The sequence below is a fragment of the Triticum dicoccoides genome, chromosome 4A (genome assembly GCF_002162155.2).
Source record: "Triticum dicoccoides isolate Atlit2015 ecotype Zavitan chromosome 4A, WEW_v2.0, whole genome shotgun sequence".
Lineage (NCBI taxonomy): Eukaryota > Viridiplantae > Streptophyta > Magnoliopsida > Poales > Poaceae > Triticum > Triticum dicoccoides.
In genome coordinates this window covers 418659841-418680681 of record NC_041386.1, presented here as the reverse complement: position 1 = coordinate 418680681, position 20841 = coordinate 418659841, and the positions used below count along the sequence as shown (strand labels likewise).

At 44.4% G+C, this 20841-nt stretch overlaps 2 long non-coding RNA genes across 4 annotated transcripts in view; both read left to right on the top strand.

Annotated features, from left to right (window-relative positions):
• Positions 1 to 2043: 2043 nt before the first annotated feature.
• Positions 2044 to 6899, top strand: LOC119286005. Of its 3 annotated transcripts, none has more exons than XR_005140134.1 (7): positions 2044 to 2485; positions 2917 to 3024; positions 3106 to 3185; positions 3909 to 4006; positions 4107 to 4662; positions 5523 to 6465; positions 6573 to 6899. It is a non-coding gene; the product is annotated as an uncharacterized LOC119286005 (long non-coding RNA). The 3 variants fall into 3 exon arrangements; XR_005140133.1 differs by having other exon boundaries at positions 2045 to 2485; positions 2925 to 3024; XR_005140135.1 differs by lacking the exons at positions 2044 to 2485; positions 2917 to 3024; positions 3106 to 3185; positions 3909 to 4006; positions 4107 to 4662 and adding an exon at positions 4813 to 5165 and having other exon boundaries at positions 5257 to 6465.
• An 11978-nt stretch (positions 6900 to 18877) lies between these two features.
• Positions 18878 to 20841, top strand: part of LOC119286004 — a 17177-nt gene continuing 15213 nt past the window's right edge. The window contains exons 1-2 of the long non-coding RNA XR_005140132.1: positions 18878 to 19030; positions 19283 to 19359. This is a non-coding gene — a long non-coding RNA (uncharacterized LOC119286004). The remainder of the gene's footprint in view (positions 19031 to 19282; positions 19360 to 20841) is intronic.

Here is a 20841-nt window from a genome sequence, read left to right as displayed (position 1 = left end):
TTACCCATTGTATGTTTGGGTAGACTAACAAGGGGAGGTGAAGCTGAGGGTAGACTAAATGGGCAACCAACTCAGCTGGGCCATTGTATGTTTGGAAAAACAAGGATTACCCATTTAGTCTACCATGCAAGGAGGATTTTCGGTCGCCTCATTATTCCGGCCCACCCTGCCGAGGGAAGCCACACAACCGAACAGGCAAAGCTGGCCCAAAGCCTGGTGCAGAAAAGTACGCGATGGTTGGCTGAATCGAACTCTAGACCCTTTTAAATAGTCCCATACCGCTACCTTAAACTCAATCTTTGTAATTTATATACATCTTCGAGTTTCCTCGGTATCAAGGAGCCATCTCGGGAACCAGTAAAGAAGGAAATAGGTCCTTCCATAATAAAGAAGGAAAGAGAGAAAAAATAAAGAAGGAAAGAGGGAGGGATTTCATGTCTCTTAACAGAATAAGGAAGATAAGAAAGAAAAAATAAAGAAGGAAAGAGGAGGGCGATTTCATGAGTTTCCTCGGTATTAAGGAGCCATCTCGGAAACCAATAAAGAAGGAAATAAGTCCTTCATAATAAAGAAGGAAAGAGAGAAAAATAAAGAAGGAAAGAGGAGGGATTTCATGACTCTTGACATATAAGGAAGAAAAGAAAGAAAAATAAAGAAGGAAAGAGGGATCGGATTTCATGTGGAAAGAGGAGGGGGGATTTCATGTCGTATGGCAGAATAAGGAAGGAAAGAAAGAGGGCGGTCTCCAAAAACAAAAATAAACATTTGTTCTTATTTTTCTGCTCGACCCGCTAGCGCTCGTCACAAACTCTTACAATGTTGGTCACCAAAGCACAAGTAGGTGGACTCCCTGTTGTGTGCGACACAAACTCCGCACTTTACTTTGTCATATTAGCCACTGATGAAGGATATTTGTAGAATGCTCCTAATATAATTGCCCCGCAAAAAATGCTTCTAATAACATTACCTCGCAAAAAATGCTTCTAATATCGTTCAACACAAATAGTGCTATGCTACCCATTCCCTAAACCTACCCAACACTGGTTCATGGAAATATTCGTTGCTCCATAGTGAAGCAAGAACGTTGTACTAAGACTTTACTATTTTCATTATAGTGCGCTATTTTTGGGGCATCACTAAGCAACGTCAACAAATATGTGAAAAGATACTCGCGACCAGATGGATTTAAATTGCACACACCTACAGTACACTTTACAAATTCCTTTTACGGTTATGTTTTTGCACAACACATCTTTTCATGTTGTTTCTCATGCGGCAATGTGGAAGATTTCAAAGAGTTTACTGATGTTACCATGTCTGACAGTCGGTCATGGGAGAAGGAGGAGGGGGAAGGGTCTTGAGCTATTGGGTTCCGAAAGTATGTTTATTTTTTCTTCTTCTCCCGTTGCAACGCACGGGCATTTGTGCTAGTTTTTTTATTTTTCTATCCCTAATAATAAAGCACGAATTGACTCCATGGATTCACCGTCACAATACGCTTTCTTCTCATATCATAATACGCTTTTATGATCTGTATATAGACAAAATTGTAATATAAACAAGGTGATACTAATAGTCGTAAAGTCCCTCTCCGTTTAGATATTCCACTCGCAGTCTTCATAAGGGCCTGTTCGGCAACTCCCCAGCGCCAAGAAATCCTTAAATCTGGCTTCCCGATCTGGCTTCCAGCTTCCAGACGAAAATTAAGGATCAGGAAAACCGTTCGGCACTAGAACTCCCCGATCCAGTCGCTCGTGTTGGGCTTCTAGCGGCCTAGCCCATTAAGCTCATTTCTGGCCTGGTAGGGACGAACCGTTTCGTTTCTTTCATCGCACGAACCGTTTTCTTCCACTTCGCGGTGGCAGCTCTCTGTAAATAAAGTCAACTCCAGGATTTCCGATTCTGGGATCGCCGAAACCGCCGCTCCGGTTTTTTGTACGTAGACGCTGCTTCGATCCGGGAAGTCAGCTTCCTGGAGCCGGGCCGTTCGGGCCAGCTCTGCTCGCGGATTCGCGGAAGCTGGAAGCTGGCGAGCTCCCGAACAGGCCCTAAGTCAGCCGAACCGGTACGGGAGAGAAAAAAATTGCCCAGCCACGCACGTCCCGGCCTCCCAATCTCATCTCCACCGGCAGCGCAACACCACCTCCTACCCTGCCCTCACCGCGCGCCGCCGGACACACCCCGCCGTCGAGCGCCACCACCGCCTACCCTCCTCCCATCGGGATCCCCCCGATCCAAAAATCCATCCACCCAGTCCTCTCCTTGATTTCCAAATCGAGCCTACCGGCAGCCTCCCTGCGCAGCTGTGCCCCCGCGCCTCTGCCTCACCGAGCGCCCGACCAGGCCGTCGTTTGTCGCCAGCACCCGCGGATCTGGCCGCCCCTCACCTTCCCCATGGGCTGCACCTCACAGCGCCGCCGCCCCTGCCAAGCTCCGCCGCTGGAGGATGAAATTCTGTCAATGCCCACTGTCTTCAAGTAATACTGTAAGTTCTGTCAATGTATACTCTGTCTTCAAGTAATCGATGTTGCTAGAATACTTACTGTCGTGTGCACACCTTGAGATCATGGCCAGCACACAACTCAGGTCATGGCTTGTTGCCTCATATAAACCTGCATAAATATGCAAGATTGTACTGCAAGTTGCATGGGTAGCAGTGGAGAATCCAGACGCTTGCTGTTGTCCCTTGCAGAGGTCCAGGAAAAAAAGTGTAGTGGTTCAGGAAAAACAGAGAGGAGCTGCTCTGTTATTCCTTTAGTCAATCTTTTGGCCTATCTCCTTCTGTATTATGATTTCCATCTTGAGAGAAAAAAGGAAAAACATGTAAAGTTGTATGTTTTTTTATGTTTGCAATTTTTTGTTTTGTGGAGAATTAAAGGATCGTGTATGCTTGTCGTTGAATCCAACTGTTTTTAGTTTTTTAGTGTCCAGGAAAAAATCTTGGGAACATTTGTCATGCTAGCCACCTGACGCTCGGCATATCCTCTCCTTCGTGGCATCCAGCTTTGCTGCAGGGACCAAAAGGTGCTCCATCACCGGATTCATCATATTGGAATCCTCTCTTCTTGTGTGGTTTAGTCAACTTTGTTTTCCTGTATCGTACAGTTGGGGTCAAGATCGAAGTCGGCTGAGCTATTGGGTGGCTCTGAAGATGTGTTTGTGTTAGAGATTAGTTTACATGCAAAGTAAGTTCTGTAAGAAAAGTATTACTGCGCACCACTCCAATTTGTTCCTTGAACTGATAAGATCTGGTCCAGTAGTACTCCTGCAAATCTGAGGCAAGACGTTCTGCATGTTTCTATTATCCTGCACAATAAGCAATATGTGTGTCCTCACCATAGTGGTGGAGCACATACACTTCAAATCATCCGTTCTCTTGTTCCCCAAAATAAATTCATTCGTTCTAACCATTAGCCATATAATTGTACAGATAGACCATATAAATGGGATTCTTTCTGTAAATAGAAATCAACCTGATTTGATTATGTTTCATGTCTATAATAGTTTTCTCTTGGTAGAAAAATATAAACATGTACATACAGATTATATTTCTGCTCATTGCAAGAGGATATGAGGATTTCTACTATTATACTGACAGAATGATAGCATCACCTCAAGCATGTAACCGTGGGAGTTAGTCTTTGTTACCTGACCTGAATGTTGTTGTAAACACAAATATGTCCTAAGAATTAGGGTAAGAATGAAGCCAATAACTGTTGAATGTCAACAGATGTAGCTCTTTTAATCCCACAAAAGTTAGTCATAAAGGTGGCCACATTGCTGCATTTGATTGTTCCCTACAAGAATGAGATTGAGTATTCTGTGCTTGCCACATGCCATCAACGTACTATTCTCATTCTAATTAATTTTTGATGTTCCTAAACTTGATTTTGTTCTTGCCTTTATAGACAAGCCTCAGCATATTTGAGATGATGGCTGTTGCTGCACGTGAAGAGTTGGTTAATATGAAGAAGTTCCTAATTAACTGACTTGAGCCATTTGCACAGTAAGTTATTTGCTTTTATCATTGTGTAGTGGAAGGATAGTTTATTTGCTTTTTTTGTCCTATGACACAGTTTCTCAACTCGACCAACCGTGCTTCACAGGAACCGGTGCTCTCCCGTTGCAACATACGGGCATTTGATGAGAGAACGGACGTAAGCACATTGACATAAATATATGCAGGAAGGAATTAAAGGAGAGACTACACAACTCGGGTGACAAAGAGTTGTGCCTATGGCCGATTAAATAGAACTAAAAAAAGTCTGCGTCTATAGTGAGACACCTCGAGGAAAAAAGATCGGATGATGAGAAAGGAAAAAGGAGAGATTGGATCGGGACAACGTACAACCTGGATTCAGGTTTTAGCACACGATGGACGAGCTGCAGGCCACGGCGGACGCTGGAGGCACAGGCCCATCGCAGACAGGGGTAGGCCTGGGTGAAGTCCGGCAAGGTGTGTGTGTGTTGCAGATAGATGGAGGCACTGGGACGGGGCGGCAAGGTGTGTTTGTTGCAGATAGATGGAGGCACTGGGACGGGGCGGCAAGGTCCAAGACGACGGGTCACGAGAGCAGGTTGTGGTTGTCTGCATATATATGTATTCCCCTCCGTTAACAATGGTTGGATGAAGCTTTGGAGTACTATAAACTTCCAGGGAAGGTAAAACCCATCTTTGGCATATTTGTTTTCAGAGTATTGATGTTGGAGATGAAGGGGAGCCTTGGCGCAGTGGTAAAGCTGCTGCCTTGTGACCAAGAGGTCACGGGTTCAAGTCCTGGAAACAGCCTCTTACAGAAATGTAGGGAAAGGCTGCGTACTATAGACCCAAAGTGGTCGGACCCTTCCCCGGACCCTGCGCAAGCGGGAGCTACATGCACCGGGCTGCCCTTTTTTTTAGTATTGATGTTGGAGATGACCTTAAGATGAGAAAGACTAAAGATTTGGTAAGCTGTCCATACTGCCTCAAGGGGGGAAGTTTTTATCACTGCTTTTTGGTTGTATTTATATAAGAAGCATGGAGGGAGCTGGAACTAATTTGTGATTTCTCCTGGCCATTTTTTTCTTCTAAAAAGAGTAAGTTTCCCGGTGTTCAAACATTGTAGATCAGAAATGTTCTTCATCGATGCCCATCCCAATTGCTAACAATTCTTTTGCACACTCAGGTTTGTGCTTTTCTGTGGTAATTTACTAAACATACTTTGGGTTATGATCCTTTGACATACACTTATGCCCTCCCCTACACATTATTTTTAGGTTGCCAAATATAGTACGAAGGAACTATAGCAAGCGAATTGTTGAGTTTGCCAAGCATAATGGCGGAAGAAGCACACCTAATTTTGGCAGATCATATAAAGAGAATATCGAGCAAAGATGCTTTGAGATTTACCCATGACTATATGCGGTTCCTATAAAGTCCTGTTGCATGTTTAATGATTGCCACAATAGTTTCTTTTCATGCACCAGAGAATTATATTTTTTGTATCAGGTAAATAATTCTTTTCCCACTGTTATTTTTCCAGATCAAGATCGAGAGATAGACAAGGGGTAATGGTAGCTCGTGCAGTGATAGAGTGCTGGGGAGGCTGCCGGTGTCGTTGCCGAGTGCTGGGGAGGCTGCTGAACAAGTTTATTTATTTGTCGTGTGAATTGTTCCACACTTCTGATCATCATATTGTATGATGAGCAGTTGGCCATCTCTTATTCTGTGGGGATATGGTCCGTTTGTATTCTTCTAATTGATTCGGTTCACAATTCTAGCCGATGAAATTTGGTCTACATTTATGTGTACGTATGCTATACTATATACTGGAACTTGTGCTTGCCCGTTATATGATTATACTACAAGTAGACAAATGTAAATGTCCATAGTAATAAACTTGTGGTCATAGGACTACTAGCTTAAAGTTTGTTAGATTATGTAAATGGGCATTTTTGTTGTCTGCTCTTTAGGTTTCCATAGCATGAGGTGGTGCTCTTGCTTTTAAAAACACATATAAACTGCCATCTATACTGAACAATGGGGCTTCCTGTCTAAACTGGAGTAGTAATTTGAGGCTGAAAGGACCAACATTAGCAGCAATAATATTAATATCCATTAGAAGAGTTTTCTGCACTGAGCCCGTGGGTCTCACAAAGATATAAGATATATAGAATGTTGTAAAGATCAGCTTACCTTCTCATGCAATGGAACAATTGTGTGTCTTGATCTTTTCCGTTTTCTTTGGTTTTGCAGCCTAGAATTTTTAGGCACGCGCATATAGATTGGAGCATCTAATAGTAGTTGAAAGTGTTTTTGAGTAAAAATGCAACTAATACTCAATTTTCTAGGACTTGATACATCATGGTCTTCTTGTGCCTTGTTGTTTGGTTGGTGTAGAATCCCTCAGCTCTTACCAAGAGGCTCTAGCTTCGAACCTGACTCTTTTAGTAGTTGGAGTGTTGCACACATGGAATTGATCGCAGGTACTTCATCTAAAGATCCCAAGATCAGAATTTTATTACCCTATGTCGAGACCTGCATTTTTGCTATGGTGCACTCTAAGCTTTCTAAATTTTGTTACGAGGTTTAGAGAGGAAGCGAAGCAGCAACAGTTTGGGTTCAGAGAAGATTAGGAGCAGCAGTTCATTGGAGAAGGAGAGGTACAGCAACCGAGGGCAGCAGCAGAGAGCAGAATCAGCAGGTCAGGGGCGGCAGCAGAGGATCAGAAGCAGAGATGAGTTTGATTCAATTGCCATTGATAATGATTCAGACTTGAGTTTGCACCACCCTTGTTTTACTAAATAGTTTGTCCTTTTTCACTTGTGATTATGCACTAGAGATTTGCAAGGATGCATTGGATTCTTTTTATACTGATTTGATGCACTCTGACTTTCGAATGCGAACAAATGTGATCTTCAATTGGCATTGATGATTCAGACTTTAGTTTGCTAATACTGTACTTGACATAACCTTGAGTGTTACTCCGCTATACTAAGTGGATTGAGCTTTTTGTTATCTCGGTGTCTTGAAAGCAAACTCTGTTCAAGGTTCCTTCTTTATCTTAGGCTCAGTACAGTGCTCATAATCTCAACTGAGTAGCAAGCTTATAGCTGGAGTGTATTTCAGTTGACCAACATGGCCGGAGGTGTGAACCAAACTGACAACAGAGATATCCAGTCTCTCATGCTTTATTCTTCATGTAGTACAATGAAGTTTGTTTGTAGCTAACTTAGTCCTCTCGGACACTCTTGCTTGATACAAGGGTATGAACATGTCGTACACTGACCGTGGAAAACGTTTGGACCTCATTTATAAAGATACATGTCACTGTGGTAGCTGAAAAATAATTTGATGGCCAAGAACCATCGAACCTATGGTGCACTTCTGAACTGTTATTGCTCATCTAAAAAAGAAGAGAAAGCAACACACCTTTATCACAAGATGGACGAGCTTGGCATCAATCAACAATCTGATATCCCTTTATATGAAGTAAGGCCAGCATCAAAAGAAACTTAAGGGCCATGATTTAGAAGGTCACATAAATATCTAGATTGATCCTTAGTAGTCAGGGCTGTTTGGTAGATTCACTTCATAATACTCAATTTTCTCCTGCTTGTATCATCATCACTGTGTAATGTAGCATAGTACTCCCTCTGTAAAGAAATATAAGAGCATTTAGATCACTATTTTTAAAAACCTAAGCGTTTTTATATTTATTTTTTACGGAGGGAGTACTATGCACAAAGATCAGCACCTAAATTACTTGAATGTTGGATCAGGTTTTTTTACTTAAAAAAGGTGATTTTGTTTCTCCTGGTGCATTGTTATTTGTAGGCGTCATTATTCTATAATTTCTGACGTTCTGCAGGTTAACAGAAATGTCACATATAATTGGTATTGAACTACAAAATATTTATGTCTCCGTTGCAATGAGTCTATCGGGTTCACCGTCGTGGCATTTTTGCAAGAGGCCCCTAACTTTTTATTTAATCAACCCACAAACCCTTTTTTATAAGTGGCTAAACCAAAAAACAATTCATTCTTCAACCCGCAATCCTTATTGCTGCGCTCGTCACATCTGGCGGCGGCAGCGATGCGGTGGCAGCGAGGCGGGAGGCATGCGCGGAGATGGAGGAGACATGGAGAGTCGTCCGGGGGCGAGGAGTTCGCCGGCGTCGACGCCATGGACCATGGCGACGCAGGCTTGCAGGGGATAGCAAGAAGACGAGCAAAGGGGAGCATCGTGGATGGGAGATGCTGGCAACGGGTTAACCGGGAACGCATCGGCGAGGGCAACCGACAGCAGCGGCGCGAACCGAAAGGAGGCGGCCATGGCTTCCTTCAGCGCCAACAGGGAAGAGAAAGAGGGTGAGAGTGGGGCGATGGGGCACAGAGGGAGGAGGAGAACGCGCGAGAGACGCGGGTGGCGGCGGTGGAGGACCTCGCCGGCGGCAGCGGCCGATCGGTGCAGGGGATCGGGCGCGCGCTGCTCCTCTCCTCCTGGCGGCGCGAGGTGAGGTCGAGGAGATCGAGAGGAGGCAGACGAGTGAGAATCGGGCTAGGGTTCTCTAAGTGGTGGGGATAAGTGGAGGCCTGGCTGGGGTGTGCTGGAATGGGCCGGCCTGTTTTTAAAGAAAAGAAGGGATTTCCCTCTATTGGGAGGGTAGAAATCATTTTGCTCAAAAAAAGAGGGTAGAAATCATGCGAGAGTTGCGTTCTTTTGTTCTACGTGGTGTGGGGACTGCATTTGTGGCTGAGAAAAAGGGTGTGGGAAATCTCCATGTAGTTTTTTTTAACGTGGATGGGTCATAGGTCTTAATTGGCCGACTTTAATTATTGTATTTCGGTTAATTTGGGAATTCGGTTAGCAAATTCCAATGACCGAGCTCAACTCAATAATTCCGGTTTTTTATCATTCGCTAACCGATTGAACAATCGAAGTTTCAATCCTTAGTTTTTTTCACTTTGGTTCCTGTTTTTTCGTCTTTGGTTCTCGGTTTTTATACTCATCCTTAGGCACAAGGGAAGGAGGAGGGGATCGAGCTGCGCTAGGGTTTGTTAGGCGTGGGCCGGCTAAAAAGGATGGTCAAGTAGGCCGGTGTTGAGGCAAGGCAGGCAAATTGTTGTAGGCCAGCTTTCGGTTCTACCAAAAATGTTATTTTATTAACTAATAGTACTATTTCGATAATTCACACAAGATCTCATAAATTTATATATATTCCCAAATATACATTCAACAAGCCTCTCTGGAAATAAACAAAACATAGAGTGAGGTGTGGCTATAATTTTACAATGACAGACCCAGTAAAGAAGGAATGCAAGTTGTGTACGGGGTTGAGATGTGTGTGGCTATAACGTGGCAATAAGAGAGTGACCAGTAAAAAGAGAATGGACATTACGTGGGTTGAGGTATGTAGCTATAACATGACAATAAAAACAGGACTGTATGGCCATATAAAGTGACATACAAGAGAGACCTCATAAAGAAGGAATGAACAATATTGATGTTTCCTCTCTCATTGATATACAATGCTACTCAAGATGAACAAGTCGATAATGTTGTAACTGAAAACCGTAGTTTGCCGAATCTAAAAGACCGACTGTACCATGTCTGTTTTTTCCCGTTGCAATGCACAGGCCCTTTTACTAGTATATCTTTCCCTAATAATAAAGCACGGATTGACTCTGTGGGTTCACCGTCACAATATGCTTTTCCCCATGAATTTACGCTTTCAGTTTAAAAAAAACTCATATTCAAGGTGGTACTAATTTTTTTGCTTAGGTAATTTTCGGTTTCATCAGCTCCTACATCACGTTTCCCATCGGTCACGCCTCCCTATCTCAGCCCATACGTCACCTGCATGGGCCTCAGCCCACCGAATCAAATCCAGCAGCCAGACAAGTCGATAGAAGAGACAGAAAGAAAATACATGTGTCCATACACGGAGCACGGGCTCTCGCCTCCTCTCTCGCTCGTCGCCGCCACCACCTGTTGGGGAACGTAGCAGAAATTTAAAATTTTCTACGCATCACCAAGATCAATATATGGAGTCATCTAGCAACGAGGGAGAGAGAGTGCATCTACATACCCTTGTAGATCGCTAAGCGGAAGCGTTCAAGTGAACGGGGTTGATGGAGTCGTACTCGTCGTGATCCAAATCACCGATGATCCTAGTGCCGAACGGACGGCACCTCCGCGTTCAACACACGTACAACCCGGTGACGTCTCCTACGCCTTGATCCAGCAAGGGGAGAAGGAGAGGTTGGGGAAGACTCCATCCAGCAGCAGCACGACGGCGTGGTGGTGGTGGAGGAGCGCGGGACTCCAGCAGGACTTCGCCAAGCACTACGAGAGACAAGGAGGGAGAGGGGTAGGGCTGCGCCAACAGGGGAGGAACTTCATGTGTTGTGCTGCCCCTTTGCCTCCACTATATATAGGGGGGGAGGGAGGGCTGCGCCCCCACCTAGGGTTTCCTCCCTAGGGGTGGCGGCAGCCCTAGATCCCATCTAGGGTGGCGGCCACAAGGGGGAGAGGGGGAGGCGCACCTGAGGTGGGCCTTAGGGCCCATCTGCCCTAGGGTTTGCCCCCCTCCCCTCTTGGAGGCGCCTTGGGCCTTGGTGGGAGGCGCCCCAGCCCACCTAGGGGCTGGTCCCTTCCCACTATTGGCCCATGTAGGCCTCCGGGGCTGGTGGCCCCACCCGGTGGACCCCCGGACCCCTCCGGTGGTCCTGGTACACTACCGGTGATGCCCGGAACACTTCCAGTGGCCAAAACCATACTTCCTATATATTAATCTTTACCTCCGGACCATTCGGGAACTCCTCGTGACGTCCGGGATCTCATCCGGGACTTCGAACAACATTCGGTAACCGCGTACATACTTTCCCTATAACCCTAGCGTCATCGACCTTAAGTGTGTAGACCCTACGGGTTCGGGAGTCATGCAAACATGACCGAGACAACTCTCCGGTCAATAACCAACAGCAGGATCTGGATACCCATGTTGGCTCCCACATGCTCCATGATGATCTCATCGGATGAACCATGATGTCAAGGACTTAATCAATCCCGTATACAATTCCCTTTGTCTAGCGGTACGATACTTGCCCGAGATTCGATCATCGGTATCCCGATACATTGTTCAATCTCGTTACCGGCAAGTCTCTTTTACTCGTTCTGTAACACATCATCCCGTGATCAACTCCTTGATCACATTGTGCACATTATGATGATGTCCTACTGAGTGGGCCCAAAGATACCTCTCCGTTTACACGGAGTGACAAATCCCAGTCTCGATTCGTGCCAACCCAACAGACACTTTCGGAGATACCTGTAGTGTACCTTTATAGCCACCCAGTTACGTTGTGACGTTTGGCACACCCAAAGCACTCCTACGGTATCCGAGAGTTGCACAATCTCATGGTCTAAGGAAATGATACTTGACATTAGAAAAGCTTTAGCATACGAACTACACGATCTTTGTGCTAGGCTTAGGATTGGGTCTTGTCCATCACATCATTCTCCTAATGATATGATCCCGTTATCAACGACATCCAATGTCCATGGTCAGGAAACCGTAACCATCTATTGATCAACGAGCTAGTCAACTAGAGGCTTACTAGGGACATGGTGTTGTCTATGTATCCACACATGTATCTGAGTTTCCTATCAATACAATTCTAGCATGGATAATAAACGATTATCATGAACAAGGAAATATAATAATAACCAATTTATTATTGCCTCTAGGGCATATTTCCAACAGTCTCCCACTTGCACTAGAGTCAATAATCTAGTTCACATCGCCATGTGATTAACACTCACAGGTCACATCGCCATGTGACCAACATCCAAGAGTCTACTAGACTCAATGATCTAGTTCACATCACTATGTGATAAACACTCAAAGAGTTCTGGGTTTGATCATGTTATGCTTGTGAGAGAGGTTGTAGTCAACGGGTCTCGCCATATTCAGATCCCTATGTACTTCGCAAAACTTTGTGTCATATCATAGATGATGCTACCACGTTCCACTTGGAGCTATTCCAAATTGTTGCTCCATTATACGTATCCGGTATATTTACTCAGAGCTATCCGGATAGGTGTTAAGCTTGCATCGACGTAACTCTTTATGTCGAACTCTTTATCACCTCCATAACCGAGAAACATTTCCTTATTCCTCTAAGGACAATTTTGACCGCTATCTGGTGATCCATTCCTAGATCACCTTTGTACCCTCTTGCCAGACATGTGGCAAGGCACACATGCGGTACTCAGCATGGCATACCGTATAGAGCCTATGACAATAGCATAGGGGACGACCTTCGTCCTTCCTCTTTCTTCTGCCGTGGTCAATCTTTGAGTCTTACTCAACTTCACACCTTACAACTCAGGTAAGAACCCCTTCTTTGACTGATCTATTTTGAACTCCTTCAAAAACATGTCAAGGTGTGCGTTCTTTGAAAGTATCATCAGGTGTCCTGATCTATCTCTATAGATCTTGATGCCCAGTATGTAAGCAGCTTTATCCAGGTCTTCCTTTGAAAAAAAATACTCTTCAAACAACCATTTATGCTTTCCAGAAATTCTACATTATTTCGGATCAACAATATGTCATCCACATATACTTATCAGAAATGTTGTAATGCTCCCACTCACTTTCTTGTAAATACAAGTTTCTAGCAAACATTGTATAAACCTAAAAGCTTTGATCACTCCATCAAACATATATTCCGATTCCGAGATGCTTGCTCTAGTCCATAGAAGGATCGTTGGAGCTAGCATACCTTTTAGCATCCTTAGGATCGACAAAACCTTTTATTGTATCACATACAACTTTTTCTTACGAAAACTGGTAAGAAAACTTGTTTTGACATCCATTTGTCAGATTTCATAATCGAAAAACACAACTAATGCTAACATGATTCCGACGGACTTAAGCATCGCTGCGAGTGAGAAATTCTCATCGTAGTCAACTCCTTGAACTTGTGAAAAGACTCTTTCCCACAAGTCGAGCTTCATAGAAGGTAACATTACCGCCCACGTCCGTCTTCTTCTTAAAGATCCATTTATCTCGATGGGTTGCCGATCAACGGGCAAGTCCACCAAAGTCCATACATGGATCCTATCTCGGATTTCATGGCTTCTAACCATTTGTCGGAATACGGGCCCACCATCGCTTCTCCATAGCTCGTAGGTTCATTGTTGTCTAACAACATGATATCTAAGACAGGATTACCGTACCACTTAGGAGTAGTACATATCCTTGTCGACCTACGAGGTTCGATAGCAACTTGATCCGAAGCTTCATGATCACTATCATTAACTTCCTATTCAACAGACGTAGGCACCACAGAAAACATCTTTCTGTGTTGCATCACTCTCTGGTTGAAGTAAAGGTTCGACAACCTCATCAAGTTCTATCTTCCTCCCACTCAATTCTTTCGAGAGAAACTCCTTCTCGAGAAAGGAACCGTTCTTAGCGACAAACAATTTGCCCTCGGATCTGAGATAGAAGGTGTACCCAACTGTCACCTTTGGGTATCCTATGAAGATGTGTTTGTCCGCTTTGGGTTCGAGCTTCTCCGGCTGAAGCCTTAAGCATCGCAGCCCCAAACATTAAAAAACGACAACTTTGGTTTCTTTCCAAACCAATGTTCATATGACGTCGTCTCAACGGACTTAGATGGTGTCCTATCTAAAGTGAATGCAGCTGTCTCTAACGCATATCCTCAAAATGAAAACGGTAGATCGGTAAAAGACATCATAGATCGCACCATATCTCATAAGGTTCGATTACGACATCCGGACACACCATAACCCAGTGGTGTTCCAGGTGGCTTCAACTGTGAAACAATTCCACAATGTCTTAAGTGATTGCCAAACTCACAACTCAGAAAATCCCCTTTTGATCAGATCGTAGGAACATGATCTTATTGTTATGATGATTCTTAACTTCACTTTGAAATCGCTTGAACTTTTCAAACGTTTCAGACTTGTGCTTCATTAAGTAAATATACCTATATCTACTCAAATCGTCAGTGAAGATGAGAAAATAGCGATATCCACCGCACGCTTCAATTCTCATTGGATCACACGCATCAGCATGCATGATTTCCAACAAGTCACTTGCCCGTTTCATTGTACCTGAGAACGGGGTCTTAGTCATCCTGATATGACCTAAGCGGCAGTGCCACGAGAAAGTGGTACTATCATTGTTAACTCTACATCTTTTGGCGTGAACATGTGTATTACCACGACCGAGATTCAATGAACCATTCACATAGGGTGCATGACCATGAAAGGTATCATTCATGTAAACAGAATAACCATTATTCTCTAACTTAAATGAATGACCGTATTGCAATGAACATGATCTAATCATATTCATGCTCAACGTAGACACCTGATAACATTTATCTAGGTTCAATACTAATCCCGAAGGCAGATGGAGCGTGCGATGGTGATCTCATCAACTTTGGAAACACTTCCAACACACATCGTCACCTCGCCCTTAGCCAGTCTCCGTTTAGTCCATTGCTTTTGCTTCAAGTCACCAATAATAGCAACTGAACCGGTATCCAATACCCAGGTGCTACCAGGAGTACTAGTAAGGTACACATTAATAACACGTATATACTTTGTTGAAGTTGCCAGCCTTCTTATCTACCATGTATTTGGGGTAATTCCACTACCAGTGACCGTTCCCCTTACAATAGAAGCACTTAGTCTCGGGTTTGGGTTCAACCTTGGGTTCCTTCACTGGAGCGGCAACTGGTTTGCCATCCATAAGGTTTCCCTTCTAGCCCTTGCCCTTCTTGAAACCAGTGGTCTTGTTAAACCATCAACACTTGATGCTCCTTTTTGATTTCTACCTTTTGCGGTCTTAAGCACCGCGAACAGCTCCGGGATCAACTCCATCCCTTGCATGTCATAGTTCATCACGAAGATCTAGTAGCTTAGTTATAGTGGCTAGAGAACTCTATCAATCACTATCTTATCTGGAAGTTTAACTCCCACTTGATTTAAGTGATTGTAGCACCCAGACATTCTGAGCACATGCTCACTAGCTGAGCTATTCTCCTCCATCTTGTTGGCAAAAGAACTTGTCAGAGGTCTCACACCTCTCAACACGGGCATGAGCCTGAAATCCCAATTTCAGCTCTTGGAACATCTCATATGTTCTATGGCGTTCAAAACATCATTGGAATCCCGATTCTAAGCTGTAAAGTATGGTGCACTAAACTATCAAGTAGTCATCATGATGTGTCTGTCAGGTGTTCACAACATCCACAGACGACGTTGTAGGGGTTTGCACATCGAGCGGTGCATCAAAGATGTAAGCCTTCTGTGTAGCAGTGAGGACACTCCTCGGACTATGGACCCAGTCTGCATCATTGCTTACAATATCTTTCAACTTAATCTTTCTCTAGGAATGTATTGAAACAGGGAGCTACAACATGAGCTATTTATCTACAACATATTTGCAAAGATAATTTAGACTATGCTCATGATAATTGAGTTCATCTAATCAAATTATTTAATGAACTCCCACTCAGATAGACATCCCTCTAGTCATTTAAGTGAAACATGATCCGAATCGACTAGGCCGTGTCCGATCATCACGTGAGACGGACTACTCATCAACGGTGAACATCTCATGTTGATCATATCTTCTATACGACTCATGCTCGACCTTTCGGTTTTCCGTGTTCCGAGGCCATGTCTGTACATGCTAGGCTCGTCGAGTCAACCTAAGTGTATTGCGTGTGTAAATCTGGCTTACACCCGTTGTATTCGAACGTTAGAATCTATCACACCCGATCATCACGTGGTGCTTTGAAACAACGAACCTTCGCAACGGTGCATAGTTAGGGGGAACACTTTCTTGAAATTTTAGTGAGGGATCATCTTATTTAAGCTACCGTCGTTCTAAGCAAATAAGATGTAAAACATGATAAACATCACATGCAATCAAATAGTGACATGATATGGCCAATATCATTTTGCTCCTTTTGATCTCCATCTTCGGGGCTCCATGATCATCGTTGTCACCGGCATGACACCATGATCTCCATCATTGTGTCTTCTTGAAGTTGTCTCGTCATCTATTACTTCTACTACTATGGCTAACGCTTTAGCAATAAAGTAAAGTAATTACATGACGTTTATGTTGACACGCAGGTCATAAATAAATTAAGACAACTCCTATGGCTCCTGCCGGTTGTCATACTCATCGACATGCAAGTCGTGATTCCTATTACAAGAACATGATCAATCTCATACATCACATATATCATTCATCACATCCTTTTGGCCATATCACATCACAAGGCATATGCTGCAAAAACAAGTTAGACGTCCTCTAATTGTTGTTGCAAGTTTTTTCGTGGCTGCTATAGGTTTCTAGCAAGAACGTTTCTTACCTACGCCAAAACCACAACGTGATATGCCAATTTCTATTTACCCTTCATAAGGACCCTTTTCATCGAATCCGGTCTGACTAAAGTGGGAGAGACAGACACCCGCTAGCCACCTTATGCAACTAGTGCATGTCAGTCGGTGGAACCAGTCTCATGTAAGAGTACGTGTAAGGTCGGTCCGGGCCGCTTCATCCCATGATGCCGCCGAATCAAGATAAGACTAGTAACGGCAAGTAAATTGACAATATCGACGCCCACAACAACTTGTGTTCTAGTCGTGCATAGAAACTATGCATAGACCTAGCTCATGATGCCACTGTTGGGGAACGTAGCAGAAATTTAAAATTTTCTACGCATCACCAAGATCAATCTATGGAGTCATCTAGCAACGAGGGAGACAGAGTGCATCTACATACCCTTGTAGATCGTTAAGCGGAAGCGTTCAAGTGAACGGGGTTGATGGAGTCGTACTCGTCGTGATCCAAATCACCGATGATCCTAGTGCCGAATGGACGACACCTCCGCGTTCAACACACGTATAGCCCGGTGACGTCTCCTACGCCTTGATCCAGCAAGGGGAGAAGGAGAGGTTGGGGAAGACTCCATCCAGAAGCAGCACGACGGCGTGGTGGTGGTGGAGGAGCGCGGGACTTCAGCAAGGCTTCGCCAAGCACTACGAGAGACAAGGAGGGAGAGGGGTAGGGCTGCGCCAACAGGGAAGGAACTTCATGTGTTGTGCTGCCCCTTTGCCTCCACTATATATAGGGGGGAGGGAGGGCTGCGCCCCCACCTAGGGTTTCCTCCCTAGGGGTGGCGGCAGCCCTAGATCCCATCTAGGGTGGCGGCCACAAGGGGGAGAGGGGGAGGCGCACCTGAGGTGGGCCTTAGGGCCCATCTGCCCTAGGGATTGCCCCCCTCCCCTCTTGGAGGCGCCTTGGGCCTTGGTGGGAGGCGCCCCAGCCCACCTAGGGGCTGGTCCCTTCCCACTATTGGCCCATGTAGGCCTCCGGGGCTGGTGGCCCCACCCGGTGGACCCCCGGACCCCTCCGGTGGTCCCGGTACACTACCGGTGATGCCCGGAACACTTCCAGTGGCCAAAACCGTACTTCCTATATATTAATCTTTACCTCCGGACCATTCCAGAACTCCTGTGACGTCCGGGATCTCATCCGGGACTCCAAACAACATTCGGTAACCGCGTACATACTTTCCCTATAACCCTAGCGTCATCGAACCTTAAGTGTGTAGACCCTACGGGTTCGGGAGACATGCAGACATGACCGAGACAACTCTGCGGTCAATAACCAACAGCGGGATCTGGATACCCATGTTGGCTCCCACATGCTCCATGATGATCTCATCGGATGAACCACGATGTCAAGGACTTAATCAATCCCGTATACAATTCCCTTTGTCTAGCGGTACGATACTTGCCCGAGATTCGATCGTCGGTATCCCGATACCTTGTTCAATCTCGTTACCGACAAGTCTCTTTTACTCGTTCCGTAACACATCATCCCATGATCAACTCCTTGATCACATTGTGCACATTATGATGATGTCCTACCGAGTGGGCCCAGAGATACCTCTCCGTTTACACGGAGTCACAAATCCCAGTCTCGATTCGTGCCAACCCAACAGACACTTTCGGAGATACTTGTAGTGTACCTTTATAGCCATCCAGTTACGTTGTGACGTTTGGCACACCCAAAGCACTCCTACGGTATCCGGGAGTTGCACAATCTCATGGTCTAAGGAAATGATACTTGACATTAGAAAAGCTTTAGCATACGAACTACACGATCTTTGTGCTAGGCTTAGGATTGGGTCTTGTCCATCACATCATTCTCCTAATGATGTGATCCCGTTATCAACGACATCCAATGTCCATGGTCAGGAAACCGTAACCATCTATTGATCAACGAGCTAGTCAACTAGAGGCTTACTAGGGACATGGTGTTGTCTATGTATCCACACATGTATCTGAGCTTTCTATCAATACAATTCTAGCATGGATAATAAACGATTATCATGAACAAGGAAATATAATAATAACCAATTTATTATTGCCTCTAGGGCATATTTCCAACACCACCCACGCCGGCCGCTTCTATGGTGACCTTCGGCGCCGTGCAGCACGCCCCCGAGCTCCCCACGGTCCATGCCTCCCTCCCCTCCGGCCAGAGTCTCCGCTCCCGTCCTCTACCGCCCGCTCGCAAGCCCATCCCCCATGGCTAGGGTTTCGGGTAGGGCTTCGCAGCCGTGTCTCCGGCTGCCCCAGGTTCGTTCCTCGTTCGTTCTTGGTCTCCCTTTATCTAACTAATCATGTTTATGTTTTTTAGGGGATAAACAAGGGGAGGTATAGCAGGGCGTTGGACATTTGCGGGAGTGGGGGAGATCGATGAGGACGAGGACTGTCTGGTGCACTGCTGGTGCGGGGAGGGCAGGGGAGAGGGATGGCTACTGCGCTGCTGTTAGCTGCATATAGTACTACTCCTTTCCTGTTGTTTGTTGGTTGATGCTGCTGCTGCTACTTTGATGCAGTTGCTGCTAATTTGATGTGGAGGACGTGCAGGGACGGACGACGAGCGAGCAGAGGATTTATCCGGGACCTAAATTTGGCAGGTAAAAATTGGTCTGTTTGCCGCTAGCTGGCTTCATGTGATGCTATAGTGTGCTATGGAGAGGTACAGAGGTTATTTTACAGGACCATGAAGGTTCATGATTGGAAATTGATCTTGGGCTATTGGCTTATTATGATCAAAACTGAGAGTATATGCGCCACTGTTAGTGGTCTTGCAGAGTTGGAATGTTATGTTTCACTGTAATTTCTTTACTGAATCTACAGACTAAGAAAATTTCTATTTCTTGTGTCAGGCAAATGGGTAAGCTCTCACATCCCTCTCGGTCTCCTTTGATTTGTTGCAGATTTCTTCGAAGTCCATGACCTCTCTGTATGTTGATTGCACCCGTGTACTATATACTTCCAATTTCTTCTGTATCGTGTATATACCAATTGTTTTCCTTTACTTTGTGCACAATGATTGTGCTCTAGCACTAATATAAATTTTGGATTCATAATTGCAGCCTATCATTAATTTGCCGCAAAACTACAACCAATGTCAAAATCCTTATTTTAGTCAGGACAAATAACTATTTAAAAACCCAAAACTAGCTGCATTCAATATTTGATAGGTTAATTCCATCATTCAGTATTTGGAGTAGATGCTACAGTTATAATGAAACAGTAGGATTCCTGTAATTGTGCACAGCAGCAGCGAGGCGCTCTAAATTTCTACATGACACCGAACTTCAAACAGAACGCCTCCATGGTTGATGATGTGCTCTTAGATTATTAGTTTCTTTGAATTTCTCTGCTTCCATTAGATTAAGGTTATAATGCAAACGTATAGATAGATGTATCAATCCATTCAGACACAGTTTTCTGTTTCCTAGCCTCCATGTGTATGTAATAATATTATTTTGGAAAAGGATCATTTATTAAGGCAACAAGCCAACACAAATAAGAAAACTTGGCCGCTACATGTTATTAACTCTAAACTGAAAAGGTTCTAAATCAACTGACTTGACCGGAGCTCTATCTTAAGGCCCCGCTTGGATCGTCGGTTTGCTCCTAAATACACTTGTAACCAAAACAGACCTCGAGCCGTCGTTTTCAATCTATGCGAAAATAACACTGCGACCGATAAAATACACTTGTAGATTAAATCCGGGTGTATAAGTTTACACCGAATCCAAGCGGGGCCTAAAGATTTGATCATAACAGAGTTTGGCAGGTTTCCCCGAAAGAAAAAAGCAGAGTTTGGCAGGTTAGGTGAGACACGTCATTAGATTTGTTATGAGCATTGCGATATCCTAGGTTAGACAGGTACGCAAATTAATCAAAATTTTCATTTAACATGCAGTAGAAACAAATATATGTAATTGTCAATATCAGTGTGCCGGTGAAGAAACTCAGTCACTGCCAAAGTACTGTTCTCCCATGCTAAAGCTGAAAAAAAACTGCATGCACATTTGTTTGTTTCAGCACAAGAAAACATTCAAACTTAATATATCTATCGCATCTCATGGTGTATGATTAACTTGCACTTCATTGTTTCTATTTCCAAAATTTATTGTTCATGGTCGGTTATTGCCGTTTTAATACAATCAACCTTTTCAAATATATTTGGATTAGATTAGGAAACTGCATCTACGTGTTTCTGAGTTAGGGCTCCTAACGGGCTACTTCTGCTTCCTTAGTTGCTTCCATTTTAACTTTAGATCGTTATTAAGATGGACCTCCGAGCCATATAGTCCATAAGGAAGTGTTCAGATACTTGTAGATCATGCAAGTGAAGAGTGGCTTTAATACTTTTGAGTGGACATAAAGTAATTTTAAGATCAATAGTTGATGTTCTCGCTCTTAAAAAAAT